Consider the following 16280-nt stretch of genomic DNA (forward strand, 5'->3'; position numbering starts at 1 on the left):
CTCTACTAAATAAATATCAAGTAAATTTCCATGTTCTTTTGTAATGAAGTCTGACTGAGAGAGAAAAACACAGTAAACTGAGAATAAGTGATAAAATGCAGCATTCCACTAGCGCAAGGCTACACTGGGCTGCAGTGGTCTGCACTCGCTTGGCAGTCTGTCCGGACTGAGGGAAACCTGAAACATTTTTTTCTTTAGAGAAAGGCAGCTTCCCAGAATTCCCTCTCCAAGCCTTAGTACCAAATTCCTGTGGTTTTAGCTTTCGCTTCAAGATGTTTACTATTTAACGGTGTCATTAGCAGTCATTGGACTATATAAACCAACTCCCGGACACTGCCTGCTGATGTCTCCATACCCAAAACAAGGACTTTCAGTCCAAAATGACATTTAGATTAAGGAAAAGAACAAGAAGGAATAAAAACAAAGTCTGCATGAGAGCGCAGTATGTTGTCCTCAATTTTTAACATGAGAAATGATTCCTACCTCTATTGAATTAACAAGCCCAATTCACAGGCCCCGGGGGGCTGGATGGCCTTCAAAGAAAATAGAGAAGAAAGAGCCCAGAAGAGAGAAACCATTCATTACTACATTCCTACTCGGAGCGAGAAGATTTTAGGCCTCTGTCTACAAGTTGTTCTGTGTGTGGACCCTTGTGCTGGGCTCAAATTGGGGAATTAGGAAGCAGTGGCACTCCCTGCATGAAGCCTAGTTGACATCAATAAATGACAGAACAGGGGTCTGCCTGCACGGAGCTGCTTACAGTAGAGCCTTCATGGGACCTTTTTTTTTTTTTTTAATTCTGTTCCTGTCCTGCCCCACAATACCCACTCCCACCTGTCCCCACATTGTTTGAATTTTTATCTCACTCCTGCTATTATGGCAGCATGTACCGTGGGATCCCAGTCCTACTGCAGGCCTCTATCTTGTAGGATTGGGGCACTAGTTCTCATTCTGATCAATCTCCCAATGATTTCAGTGAGTTTTGCCATACTAATGACTGAGTATAGTCTTAAGCATTTGGCCTTATGGTAAAATATCTTTATCCCTATCACATCTCCAGCTCCACATCCTTGGCAATACGTCTCCTATGGTATTAAGGCTGGATTGCCATTCGATAACTGTGGATTAGTACATATTGGATAGCCCAAGCACAGTGGATTACTGAGGGCTTCTCTACACATGAAAATTAATCTGGAATAAGGTAAAATGTGAATCTGAAGCAGATTCACTGTTCCTGATTTAACTCTGTGATGCTCTTATCTGGAATAAGGGCACGTCTTCACTACTCGGCGGGTAGCAATCAGTCTATCGGGGATCGACTTATCGCGTCTAGTGAAGACGCGATAAAATCGATCCCTGATGGCTCTGCCGTCGACTCCGGAAATCCACCGCGGCAAGAGGCGGTAGCGGAGTCGACGGCGGCGCAGCAGTGGTCGACTTGCCGCTGTCCTCACAGTCAGGTAAGTCGACCTAAAATACGCCACTTCAGCTACGCTATTCACGTAGCTGAAGTTGCGTATCTTAGGTCGACCCCCCGCTGTAGTGTAGACCTAGCCTAAGATTGCCTTATTCAGAATTAGCTTAATCCACTTGGGTTCTGCAATAAGTGTGTCCACACATGGAGTTAATCAGGAATAACTATTGCAGAATAACTCCCCATGTAGCCAAGCCTCGAGTACTTCTGAATACTGTAAATGATAGGACAACAGATCTTTTGGGGAGAGTAGTGCTAGTAGCAACCTATGGTAATTGAGGCGTTGGGACACTCCTTGGAGGGATGCATCTGAAGAGTGGCGGGGGAAACTGCACCTCTGCCAATACACCCCTCACTTGTGGAGTCCCACAAAGATCAGTTCTTTCTGATCCTATTCAATATTTGCATGCAGCCACTAAGTGAATTCATCTGTCTTGTTTTAGGGGCTCTCATGGACCCCCAATACCATAATTAATCACCTCCTGGTTCTTGGTGTATTTATACACACAATGTGCCTTTGAGGTAGGGAATTGGTCAGACAGTATGGACTCAAGTGCCAGTAATAGGCAGATGGACACACAGCTCTACCTATCCTTTATTACATACGACCATACCACTACCACCAAGATGGCCCAGTGCTTGGACAAGGTGAGCTCGGGGATGAAGCAAAACCTGAGAAAGACAGAGAAGATTATTGGTGGGCATGGGAAAGCATTCTGATGTGTTTGCAGCCACGATGCAATCTTCTTTGGTTGAAACATGTACACCCGTAATCAGTCAACTCACTCTGCAGTTTAGGAGTACTCCTAGATTCTTCTCTGAGGCTAAGCTCTCACATAACAACACTGATGCTTTCTACTATCTCCGGTTGGCTAGGAGACTCCATCCCATCCTGATGGACGGCGACCTGGTCTTGATCATTCACACCTTCACCATGTCCTACCTGGAGTCCAGCAGTGCAATATACCTGGGCATGAAGCTATCAGCCCTTAGGAAACACCAGCTGGTACAGTATCCGACGTCCCATCTACTCAGCAATACAGGCTACCATGGGCAAATCAAACCTGACCTTCCCACAGAATATCAAGTCAAGTTCAAGGTCTCTCTCAATGGCCTGTGCCCAGCATAACTAAGAGTCACAGGATGGTCGACAACTCTGTTCCTCAGGCACAAGGGCAAGCTCATCTGCGCAGGAGACTGAGCTTTCTCGGGGACTGGTCTGAGACTGAGGAATGAACTCCCAAAAACCTAAGGACTATAACAAAGCTCAGCACCTTCTGCTGTAAGTGCAAGGTGCGCTTCTTCAACCTGCCTTCTGTAATATAAGTACTTAGTAGCATATACATTTAAAAACAATATCCAAATGCCCTACTAAAAGAAAACACTACCCTGTACTCACAGGTCTACTCCCAAAGGGGAGGATAAGAGAGAGCAAACTACATGACACATGATAGTCACATCACTCAATGCATGCTCAGATACAATGGTGACGAGGATGATATTAGAACCAGTCTAGAATAAAATACTTGTACACTTGTGAGATGCAAAATGTTATCTTCACTGATCGACCGAGGCACCAAACTGTGTGCGCTACATGTTCCTGACTCTCAGGCAAGGATTTAAAAAGAAGCTTGCATAAACCAGTGCGGGTGTCTACTTTCACCATGGATACCCTTGAAATCCATACCATCACTGATGCTTGTACAGCACTTTTCACATACAAAGCGCTTCACAAATGTGTTCAAACTAATCTTCAAGAACTCTAGGAGATAAGTTAATAAGTATCATCCCCAATTTACAATTTGGGGAAATAGGCTGAAGTGGGTTCCTGTAGGCTACAGGAGGGGTTGATTGGCCATCTCCTAAATTAAGAGGAAAGGACAATTAAACTTGGGCAGATTGGATCTTGATTGCTGTAGTATTACTACTTTTTTTTTTTTTTTGTCAAAACCAGGATATTGTTAGGGTCTAATCGCCAGCACCTAACCTGTCAAACATAGTATATACAGAGAGGTCTGATGGGTTTTTTTCCATAAACACGGGCCAATGGAGATTAGGTCTCTCAAGCCACAGTGGAGCTGGTAATATGTTTAACATTATCCATGTCATCTTTCCATCACCAATGAACTCAGAAAATGAGTTATCAGTCATCTCAAACATGATCGGGAACTGTTAATATCCAACCATGCTACTTTTGAAGCAGGAGACCTCTTAATTAAAAAAAAAAAAAACCCTCTGTAATGGGATAGTACTATATGTTTAGTATATATGGCCTGATTTGGGGGAGAGGGGCACTTCTGGAGGGAAAGCACTAAAAAGTACTACTCCAGCATGGTAGCATCTAAAACTAAAATGTAAATCTCCATGTGAGACAGCTCTGTAGACGGGTTAATGAGGCAAATACAGTGCTAATGGACTGTTGATTAACATTTCAGACATGCAATTAACTAATAGGAAATATTATTGTGCTGTTGTTACCCATGAGGTCAATCATTTCAGTTTAAAGCCACAAGTAGCTTTCAAAAGGCTTATTAAGCCCTAACCTTTCAAATTTCCCAAGAATGAGCATTCAACAATGTACTATTAGATGGTGAACCACATGAGCTTATTCCCTTCCCTTCCTCTGATTTGTTTTGGTTTTTTGTTACATTTGCTTGCAGTTTCTAGTTTATAAATTGTGGATCTTTTTCATAGGTTCTGTGCAAATAAAAAGACAACTCTATGGAGCTTTGATCCTGAATTGTAGCCTTCGGATGCTACTGTAATATTGATAAACAAGTAATAGCTAATAATAATGGTTGCTGTGTATATGAACTGCTGCCCCTTCTGGTCATCTGTCTGTCTCCCTCTCAGTGGCTTGAGTCCACAATAATTACACTATTTTAAATCACAAATAACTACATTCCAGTCAGTGGAGTCATGCTGATGTAAAACAAGTGTAAGTGAGAGGAGAAGAGGGCCCTTACAGTGTAAAGAGGGCATATGCTCTGTGACAACTGCCAGGTAGTAGAGCGATTCTTGCAAGTCAAGTGGCAGGAAATTGTGGTCTCAAACAGGCTTGGGGTCATGAGCTCTATCCCAGCTGTCTAATGTGTGTGGTGTAGTTGATGGCTGTGATATTTCAGCACATTTAATGCCTTGATTTCTTAGGAGTCCCACTGTGACCTTTCTATTTCTGTCCCTTGCTACACTAGTCCAAATGGGAGATGCCAGGAGCAATTTTCAAGAGGAAACACACTTTACAAATAGGAGTAATTCTTCAAAGGAGAAGCATCCTGTAACTAGAAGTGGATAAGAGAGAGACCCTTTCCAAAGGAAGCATTGGATGCAGTGGGGGGCGGGGGGGACTGGTCAAACACAGGAAGCAGCCAATGTTCAAAAATTCATCTTCATTTTAATTATGGAAACATGTTAAAAGAGAACAACAGGACACAGCTATCTGAGAGCTACCAGGATCTAGCTGTGAATGGGTCTTCACTCAGATGTCTGGCTCCCTTCCCTAGGAGCTATGTTCTCTGTGACTTTGTCAGTTCACCACTGACCTCTCCTCTTAGCAGGGCTTTCCCCAGCATTCTCTCCTGGTACCTCCCTTTTGCATTTGAGGGAGATGAGTATCTGTAACTGAGTTAGCCATTTTGCATCTGAGGGCTGCTATCTCCCTTTCAGCTACTGAATGTATTTTTAGGTCTTTATTTTCCCTTTCCTCTTATCCCTGAGGAGGTAGCACAACCTCAGTGAATGAATCTGGCAGGCTGGGTAGCGGAGAGTAATTCCCAACCAGGAACTGTCATTCTGGGCACAAGGGTGGACTGGAGCACCATTGAGCATCACGGTGACGACTTCTTCTATTGGTAAAACCAGTTCTACAGGCTGTAATCCTTTCTGCCCCTCTCCCTGTGCCATTTTTAGGAGACTTTCCTGCTGCTGCACTTTGTTCCTATGGGCCAAGTACTGCCTTCGCATTCATGTAGTCAACTCCAATTGAAGTCCAAAGGCAGATGATGTGTCTCGGGAACAAGGATATTTTTTTCCAAACCAGCCATTGAACAGTCCAGCAGCAGGGTCTGATCTCGGCTGAGGAAGGAAGCAAGCCGCCTCTTCTGGGAAGTGTCAATCATCATGTGCCGAAGGCAGGTTACTACCCAGTTGCTCCTCAGTCTCTGTTAGCAACACACTAAGCTGTAATGTGTACTGCTGCACCCCCTTTTTGGAGGCCAGATCCAGGGAGAATCCATGGATAACTCCACTGACTTGCATGGAGTTCACACTAGGGGTGAATTAGCCCCCCTTTGCCTGTCTCTCAAGGGGCTGTGGTGTGAGGGTAGTTATTTTTGGATGTACTTTCTTGCTGGAAGGCCGGGAAGAGTCAGAGAGGTGTAGAGAGGAAAAGTGATAACCCCCAGGAAAGTCAAACTATCTATTTATTTAGTCATGTGTTTTGGGCTGTGTTTTTGCATTAATCGCTGCCACACGTAGGAGCCCTGCAATTTATTATTAGTGATAAGTATGGACAGTAGCTATTATTTTTGCTCCCTGTTCTAAAATGTGGCAAGCGGGGACACTTAGATTTATGGAGCATGCATTATTCAAATCTCTGGGTCTGGATGGCTTGCCGGGAACAGTCCCAGCTACTTCCAGAACCAACCCTGTGTTCTTCTCTCCTTTATCTCTTCGTTTGCTCTTCCCTTTACACTTTTTGTTGCATTACAGAGGGATTTGTGGTGCAAATTTGATCCCTATTTAACTCCACTGAAGCCAGCAGTCTTACACCAGGGATAGCACGGGTCTAATGGCTAGCTCACGGTCTCTTGTGGAGGGGTCTTACCTGTGATTGCATTATTGAGCCGGAGGGACAGTGTGTGTTTGGGTGAGTATCTGGCTATTGGAAAGTACTGATGTTGCCAAGCATGGGGGCTGGGTGGGTGGTTTCACATGGACCATGAAACCTGCTTTATTTGGCTCCTTGTGTCTCACTTCCTCAATAACATAAGTATTCCAGGGTGAGGGCTGGTCTTGTCAGGAACTGGGGCCTGCAGCAAAGTCAGTCTCCAGGAAATCTAACGAGTGCAGCTGGCCTGTAGTAGGCTGCCTGATTGGCTATGCTGCCTGTTGATTGGAGGAATCAGCAGACCAGCTCCTAAGCCCAGCAGCAGTTCAGTGGCTGCTCGAAGCATTTGCCCAAAGCTGCGATAGCTCCTGCGTCTGCTTGTTCCTAGCTTTGCTCCTGCCTTGCCTCACTCCTGGCTCCAGAGTCCAGCTGTGACCCTTGGCTTTGGTACCTGGTGTCTGACTCTTGCTTTGACCCCGGGCTCTGATTCCTGGCTACTGACTCTTGTTCTAACGACTTAGCCTACCTCCTGCTCCAGCCATTAGGCCCAACCTCTCATATCCTGGTTACATGGCAGGTCTTCACTGCTTATAGTGTGAGCTTCAGGTTCTAGGGCCATCAACTCCTGCTGTCATCTCCCTCCTCCTCCCCCTCCCCCGAGCTTTTGACTCTAGACGTGTACCTCGTCGTCCTCACATATGAGCACAAAATGCCAGCTTGAGGTGGGAGCTAGATGTCTCCCCTCCCTTCCTTGGGTATATCGTTCACTCCTGGGAGAGGAGCAGGAAATGCAGAGATAGCTTAATGGCAATTCCCCAGATGTATGTGTGTGTGTGGTTAGGACCTGGCTCTAGCCTACAGCCAATGTTCACTTACTGAGTAAGGGGGGATCTTTGGAGCAAGGGAGAGTCTCTGCTGAAGGGATGGCTTCCAGCTTAACACCTGCTGGTGGTGGAAGTGAAAGTGAAATGGCACTCGGCTGAGAGAGAGGGCAGCGGCTGAGGAGCTCTCAGGCCAGACAATGAAATCTACTGGGGTCAGTAGAAGTAAGTGAAATATGGCACCCAGTACGAGTAGTAGCCTATCAATAGGGCTGCACTGGGGAAGGCGAATCTGGTCAAGGAGAGCCATCCAAAGAATGAAGCAAAAAAAGTTGTATAGGAAAAATGGCTGTTTCCAGGTATAGGGCTAGGTACTGTTTGGGAGAGCCTGAGCGGTCTCAGGGTAGTTGCGGACATGGGATGCACCCAGTCACTTGCACCTGCCATAGGCGTTCTGTTGAACGCAATGCTCCATGGGGGTGGGAGGGCAGAAGCTGCTATGAAAGGAATAGGAGGGGGAGCAAGGGGAGCTACTGAAACTCGACTGCAGGGGGCATGGTGGCTCCAGGCTGGGAAGGGATGTCGCAGCTGTTTCTACTGCTATTCCTCCGCGGCAGCTGGTGCACATGCTCCTACCCCTCCCCTGGCTGTCTCTCCCTACTGGGACCCATGGTGGCTGGAAGATGAGATCAGGCTGGGTCAGGGAGTCACATGAGTGGCCATTTCTGGCTGGCTGGGGGCATACACTGCAGCCACTATGCCTGGCCAAGTGAAAGAAGAGGGGGAGAAGAGGGTTGTCCTATCTGCTCCCCAGTAGCTGGCCAGATCCTATGCAGATCAGTGGCCGCTCTACCCACTCCTCCAGGTCTTGATCTCGCCTCCAAGGTACTCTGTGGGTGGAAAACACTGGCAGAGGGGTGTGGAAATGCACATCAGCCCCTGCAATGTTTCTGTTCTCCCCCTCCCTCTCCAGTTCTGCTGCCGCTGCTCCAGAGGTAGAATGCCTCCACAGGATACTAGAGGGGAGCAGTGCCCATGCTCCCTTTCTGAGTCTCCTTCCAGCTTTGTCCTGCATCAGTCTGTAGGTGAGGGTGTCTTTAGCCATGCCTTGCCCTGCTGGTAGTGGTAACACTTTGCTTCACCTTGACTCCAGAAGCTAAGAATTTGTGTACACCCAAAATGTTTACTGGATAACTATACCAGGTTAAAGTATTGCAACCCCCACTCCCCAGTGTGGACATAGTTATACCAGTATAAATGTACTGACAGCTTGTTCCCATACAGGAATAGGGATAATCTATGCCAGTATAAGATAGCTTTATACCAGTATAACTGCATCTGCATCATGATGGCACAGCCAGAATCTGGTCCTGTAACTAAAAATGCTTACACACCATTATGAGGAAATGGGTGAGCTGGAAATGGGATAAGAGTTAGCACAGTAAGTGGCACTTCTGAAATGTACTAACTGGGAGCAATCAATGTGATTCCATAAATCCTGACTCTAAATGATGCGGGAAAGCTAGATGAGGTGCCAGACGAGCATTCTGCATAAAGGTTTCCATAGATTCTGTCAAAAGAGCAATTTTTGGATGGGGAAGATAATGATTTAGAGTCTATAATGAGACAGATCTTAGGTTTAAAAAAAAAACCCATGAATGTGTTAACCATTTACCAGCCTCTGGATGAGCACAGTGGGGATGAACTCACAGTGCTAAGAGATTACGAAGGAAACAAAACTCTGACACCTCAAGATAGACCAAAACCCTGGTTCTAAGACCATTGAAAAGCGATGTTCACATCTGGACCAGAACTTTGTGGCTTGGGCCTGTTTGCAATAGGATGACCTTGAATGATCCACACTGAAACTGGTTGCACATGCCAGGGGACTCTGGGTTAGAGAACCAGTTTCTCTGCATCAGGCTTAAACAAATGTTATGTGAAGCAGCTAGTTTTGGAGCACACAATAAAGAGAAGTGACTCCTGTCTTAGTCCTGAGCTACTCTCGGGTTCTTCATTCAGGGATGAATGTTAGAGCTGGCTGCAACAGTTTTTTCCCTCCCTTGAAAAACTTTCAATTTTTGGGGGGGGTGGGGGGGAATCCCAAAACCCCTCATCTCTAATCAGGATGAAAGGTCAAACATTTGAAAAACATTTTCCAAGGTGGGAGAAATTGGGGGGGGGGGGGGGGGGGGAAATGAATTTAGGGAAAACCAAAATTTTTTTTTTCAGTTTGTTCTCTATGAATCTGGGCAGTCCAGGGAAATTCCTACCTGGGAAACAGACATCTCAAGGAGTCAGGAGCCTGCGCTGCTGGCTACCCAGTGAGTCCGTTATCCCAAGCACCCCATAAGGTGAGGGAGACAGGCGCACAAACAGGAAGGAAACCAGGCAGGGTTTCCATTGAAACTTAGTTGAAATTGACATGTTCCCCAGAAACATCTAGATTTTTGATGAATCTGCATTTTGCAATGGGAAATTTGCCAACCAGCTTTATTGAATGTGACTAAGTCATTAAGTAAGAGAGACCAGAATATACCAGAGTCTGCTGCCCCCTTCCCCCCAGGAGGATCGTATCAAGAGCTAGTTCTTTGACACCGAACTTTGAACAAGTGGATTATTGAAAATGAAGATGTTCATTGACAAGACTCTGATGGGAATATTGACAATATTGAAATCCTTAGAATTATTATTTTATGTGTTGCATTATGGTAGTTCCTAGAGCTCTCGATTGAGAGTGGGGCCCCATCGTGCTAGGCATGGCAAGATATCCTCCCTTCCCCAAAGAGCTTACAATCTAACTAGATAAGATGTACAAAGAGGGGGAGGGAAGTCAGTATGAGGGCAATTGTTAAATATCTGTGTAGAGCTTCCGGAGGCATGCAGCATGTACTCCAGGATAAAGGTGAGAAAACAAAACAGTATGGAGAAAGAAGCAAAGGTGAAAAGTATTCTTCAGAAACAGATGGGTCTGAACGTAAGCTTCTGGGATCAGAAAACCTGCAAACTTTGGGGAGAGGGAACTCAGAATCTGAATCTAGAACCTAATGTTGCAGCTTATGCCTCTCTTTGTTTTAAAGAGAAGAGAGAAATCCCAGCCAATCAAATGCTGAGCTGGTCAGCATGGGCCATAGATCTTTGACACTATGGTATAAAACAGATTAAGGGGACTATCAGGAAATGTGAATAACCAATTTGTGGAGTGTGCAAAGACACACAACACCTTATTTAGGGGGTGGTTCTGCTCTGAAAAGTGGTGCTGTAAAAATGGCCTAGGGGTTGGGTTGCAATAGGTGCCACAGAGGGTGCAGTTGGGCTTTCAGAGCCTTTTATTCCTGGTAATGAAGTGTATGAATGAAATAACCTTCCTGACTTTCAGATCCTAGAGGGCATGTGTGGCTTCTACATGAAAATGTAAGTAGTTATAAAGAGGCACTAAACATGGAGCCCCAAAATGCCATATTTACACTTGTATAACACTGGTCTACAATTTTTGAGAAGTCGTCTGCTTCAGAGATAAAATGTGCTATTTATTATGTATTTTGATGTGCTGAAGTCAAATATGACGATTAAAACAACTGATTGGCTACTGTTTCTAAGATATTTGTTTTTTTTACATTTTATGTCTATGTATATTGTGTAGATAGTACAGTTTTAATCATAAATTGTAAACCTAGGTATTTTCATGTGTTTATGGTTGCTTTACATGATAATATTTCACCTGTCCTGTTTATGTAACACTTTAAAAATCAGCAAAAGGGTTATATAAATAAAATTTATTATGAAACAAAAGGCAGAAAGCTATTCTGTACATCGTTTAGTCCTATTCAGTGTCTACTCGGCGCTTCTTGGCTTGTCTCTTGTATTCATTAAATGGAGCATCTCTTGTCACTGTCCAGCAATAGTCTGCAAGCATTGATGGGCTCCATTTGCCCTGATAGCGTTTCTCCATTGTTGCAATGTCCTGGTGAAATCGCTCGCCGTGCTCGTCGCTCACTGCTCCGCAGTTCGGTGGAAAAAAATCTAGATGAGTGCAAAAAATGTATCTTTAGTGACATGTTGCAACCAAGGCTTTTGAATGCCTTGAGGAGGTTTTCCACCAACAACCTGTAGTTGTCTGCCTTGTTGTTTCTGAGACAATTTATTGCCACTAACTGGAAGGCTTTCCATGCCGTCTTTTCCTTGCCACGCAGTGCATGGTCAAATGCATCATCTCGAAGAATTTCACGAATCTGAGGACCAACAAAGACACCTTCCTTTATCTTAGCTTCACTTAACCTTGGAAATTTTCCACTGAGGTACTTGAAAGCTGCTTGTGTTTTGTCAATGGCCTTGACAAAGTTCATCAGACCCAGCTTGATGTGTAAGGGTGGTAACAAAATCTTCCTTGATTCAACAAGTGGTGGATGCTGAACACTTTTCCTCCCAGGCTCCAGTGACTGTTGGAGTGGCCAATCTTTCTTGATGTAGTGGGAATCTCTTACACGACTATCCCATTCTCAGAGAAAACAGCAGTACTTTGTGTATCCAATCTGCAGACCAAGCAAGAGAGCAACAATCTTCAAATCGCCACAAAGCTGCCACTGATGTTGGTCATAGTTTATGCACCTCAAAAGTTGTTTCATGTTGTCATAGGTTTCCTTCATATGGACTGCATGACCAACTGGAATTGATGGCAAAACATTGCCATTATGCAGTAAAACAGCTTTAAGACTCGTCTTCGATGAATCAATGAACAGTCTCCACTCATCTGGATCGTGAACAATGTGGAGGGCTGCCATCACACCATCGATGTTGTTGCAGGCTACAAGATCACCTTTCCATGAAGAAGAATGGGACAAGATCCTTTTGACGGTCACAGAACATGGAAACCCTAACATCACCTGCCAGGAGATTCCACTGCTGTAGTCTGGAGCCCAACAGCTCTGCCTTATTCTTGGGTAGTTCCAAATCCCTGACAAGGTCATTCAGTTCACCTTGTGTTATGAGGCGTGGTTCAGAGGAGGAGGATGGGAGAAAATGTGGGTCCTGTGACATTGATGGTTCAGGACCAGAAGTTTCATCCTCTTCCTCTTCCTCGTCTGACTCAAGTGAGAATAATTCTGGTGCATCAGGAACTGGCAGTCCTTCTCCGTGGGGTACTGGGTGTATAGCTGATGGAATGTTTGGATAATGCACAGTCCACTTTTTCTTCTTTGACACACCTTTCCCAACTGGAGGCACCATGCAGAAGGAACAATTGCTGGTATGATCTGTTGGCTCTCTCCAAATCATTGGCACTGCAAAAGGCATAGATTTCCTTTTCCTGTTCAACCACTGGCAAAGATTTGTTGCACAAGTGTTGCAGCATATGTGTGGGGCCCACCTCTTGTCCTGATCTCCAATTTTGCAGCCAAAATAAAGGTGATAGGCTTTCTTAACCATAGTGGTTATACTGCGCTTTTGTGATGCAAAAGTCACTTCACCACAAACATAGCAGAAGTTATCTGCACTGTTCACACAAGTACGAGGCATCTCTGCTCACTTTGGCTAAACAGAAATGTGTCCCTTTGCAAAATCAAACACTGACAAATAAGAGAGCACGACACTGTATGATTTCTAGAGCTGATATAGGGCAATTTGTTCAGCAGAGTGATGTAAGCTTCGTTATGATTGCATCATCCATGACTTCTAGGAATAACATGATGCAATTCATATCATGTATGACGCAATACCAGCTTCAGATTGCATCATTCATTGTTTTGCCTGAAAAGCAAGTACTGTCCAAACCCAGTCATAGATTTATTCATAGATCCAGTCAAAGATGTATTTTAGTCATTTCTGGTTTAAATTGAGATCCCTTCCCTTTATAACTCACTTATCCTCCGCCATTCCCAAGTCAAGGGTCGTATATACTGACCCAATAGCATATCTTGAAAACTAGAGCCAATCAACAATTTTAAGCATCATTTTCGTTCTCAGTGACCCAGAATTAGTAAAGTTTTACTACATTTATTTCAGAAGCATTTTGGCTGTAGAGCAGTGTAATTAAAGGGCTTGTGCAGGTATCACTGAGAGCAGAATGTGTCCCTGTAGGTGGAACTTAATTAAAAATTATGTTCATGATTTATTGTTGTTTCCCCCCCCCCCCAGTTGCACCTATCCGAACTCTTAAATGCCTTCTAGGCTTTTAAAAGCACATGTGGTTGTAGAGCACGTCTCCACTAGATCTTACAACAGCCTTCCTGAATGAAAACCATTACTAACCATCATGACATTCACTGCAGTCTTCCCTGTAACCCCCCTTCCATTTCCCATTCAATCCACCTCTCTCCCCTCCATGGTAGAGCCAGGTGAACCGATAGTCTTGCAGCATGTCCCAATAAACGAATTAAGGAGGGGACTTACTTCCCGAATCCTGGATGCCTCAGTGAGGACACCAGTTCCCTTCCATTTTAAACAGGGGACTGTTAACTGCAATTGCCCAAGGTGATTAAGCTGCCACTGTATCACATGGGTGGGGGGCATCTTTTCTGAAAGAAGGACCCAAACCATTTAGGACTTCGTAGGGCAAATCCAACATTTTAATCTTCACCCAGCAATCAGTAGCAAGATACAGACACAAGACCTGTTTTCGACTTCCCCAAATAAGAGCTCAGGCTCAATCCGAAGCAGTTTCCTCCTCCTTCCCTGGTTTTGAGCTGTAGATGCTACAGCTGTTCTCCTTTTTCTCGGGTGTGTGTGACAAATGCTAAACTATGCCTCTACCTGCCGTCTCTCTTTCCTCCATCCCTCTCTCACACATTAGAAGTGCTGCTACCAGCCGGCCTTTGAGTTAAAGTATTAATCTAGCCTAGGGCTCTTCCTTTGAATTGTGGCTTGCAGCAAAGTATCCCAAGAGAAACAAAATGCCTTACTCCCTCTGGGTGCATGTGGATTTAGGGAGTGAGGTTACAGTACCAGACAGAGAGCCCAGTGGCAATCTTGGGCTCCGTTCCAGACTCTCCCTCCTATTTTCCATGTAAACTGGGATAAGTAGCTTCACTTCCCCATGCCTCAGTTTCTCCATTTGTAAAATAAGTGTAATACTGGTCCACCTCACCTGGGGTGGGTGTTAAATGCCCCGAGATCCTCCGAAGAGAGATGCTATGTAAGTGTAGTGTAAAGTATTGGAAACGGGGAGGAGGGGATGGGTATAGCATTAGGGATTTTGTAGTACCCCACTCTAATCTCTTCTGAGATTTTCCTATATTCCTGTTCAGCTGTTGTTAGCAATTAACATGTACTGTATATAATGGTTCCCATTTGTAAAGCACCTTTGCCAAACATTCACTAACTAGCCGAGCTGATGATTACATCCCCCTGGTAGCGTCACATGGGTCAGAACAGTTCAGCAGCTACCACGTGGAAACAGAAGAGGGTGGGGGCATCCTCGTTTCATAACCTGCTGTTTCGTTATGGAGGCCTGGGATGGTTCAGGTTTCGTGGCTGTGGATTTGATGGAGGTAGGGGTTATTCTTGTGTGCTGCCCCCAGAGGGTATAGCCATCCTGACAGGGGTCTCTGTAACTTGCATGACCTATCGGTTACCAGGTAATGTGCCACTTGTAACTGGTGTGTGTGTATGACTATGAGAGAGAAGATTTAAAACAACAAACTGGTGTTCACTGTACCAAGCCGTGTTCACAGAATCTGAACAGGAGCTAATGAAGTACTGAACTCTGCCCCAGAAATGTGTTTCAAGCTACCACACCCCATTCTTCCGTTGACCTGTTGGGTCATTATCCACATAATTATGTACTTCTAGCCAAGGGGGTCAGTTAAATATTGTGATGTCTTAGCTTTATCATCCTTGTTCTCACGCACAGCTTCCTCCTCTTCACCAGGCTAGGGCGTGGGGTCTTCATGATGGCTTTCATCCCTCTCATCAGGTGGCCAAGCAGGGCAGGAGGAGGGGGGTTGATGATGATCATCAACAGCCGAGCATAAAACGGTCAGAAAGCTTCCTGCAGCTTAATGGGAAATGAAGCCATTAACCAGGAGGAGAAATGGATGGGGGCGGCTCCTTCAGTGTCATTCGGCCATGGCCCAGCTTTTTTCCTATTCTTAAAACCAAAGCAAAAAGAGTTGCTCTCATCCTGCAAGAAACAGTGAATGCCTTTGTAATGAACAGAAATGACATGTCCCTTTATGGATGCTGTGTGTTAGGAGAAATGGGGGAGCTACATTTCCCAGCATCAGTGGCACCCCTCAGGTACCACAGTCATCATTAATGAGGGGCATGTAGTAGCCCCAAACCCAAGAGCTGATACTCCCCGGCCCTGCCATCCTGGGAACAGGAGACTGTGAGGGGGGGTGTGAGGGAGGGGGGCTGGCAAGAAAAACTCCCTGGGGTGAGCTGCCCAAAGTTTCCTGTGAAAGAGCCGCTTATTGTTGGGAGGAGCCAAGGGGTTGTGAGGTAGGTGAGACCTTCCAGCACAGTGGCTCACTTCCATCTTTGGGGAAGAGTGATCCTCTATCCACAGAAATGAGCCATCACACACAGATCGATGCCCCTCTGTGTGGCTGCACTGACCCATTTCCTCTCCTAGAAGTAGGGCTCCATCAGAAGACCCATTGCCATTGGCTGGGTTCTTCTGTGCTTGATCAGTATCTGTCCCGAGTTTACTGTAAGCTTTATTCATTCCCCTTGAGATTTCTGGTTGTAGTGTTGGATGGTCTGCCCTTGTCCATGGACAAAAGAGAGGGGTGTGTGTGTGTGTGTGTGTGTGTGTGTGTGTGTGTATCTATATATCTTCTCGTTCATACTGCTGGATTTGTCCCCAGAGTTTAAGGCATGACAGCAACATTCCCTGATTGTCAGGATTAGAGTCATGGCAGGGATTAGCAGAAATGTGCTGAGATGTCTCTGCTGCTTCCTCTCCGACTATATCCAGAAGGAGAAGTGGGCAGCTGCTGCTCCTCCAGAGCTCTTGTACATGGGAGTTCCATGGGGATCTGTCCTAGTTCTCACATTCTATTTATCATCTATGTGCAGCTGCTAAAGGAGGTCATGAGACAAGGGGACGCAAAAGCCAGCAATAAGTGGGCAACAACCAGCTCTACATCTCCTATTCATGTAACAGAAACTGTGCCATTTACCTGTTCTTCAAGTGCCTGGGAGGCATCAGCACCTGGAA

This window comes from Emys orbicularis, chromosome 1 (genome assembly GCF_028017835.1).
Source record: "Emys orbicularis isolate rEmyOrb1 chromosome 1, rEmyOrb1.hap1, whole genome shotgun sequence".
Taxonomy (NCBI): domain Eukaryota; kingdom Metazoa; phylum Chordata; order Testudines; family Emydidae; genus Emys; species Emys orbicularis.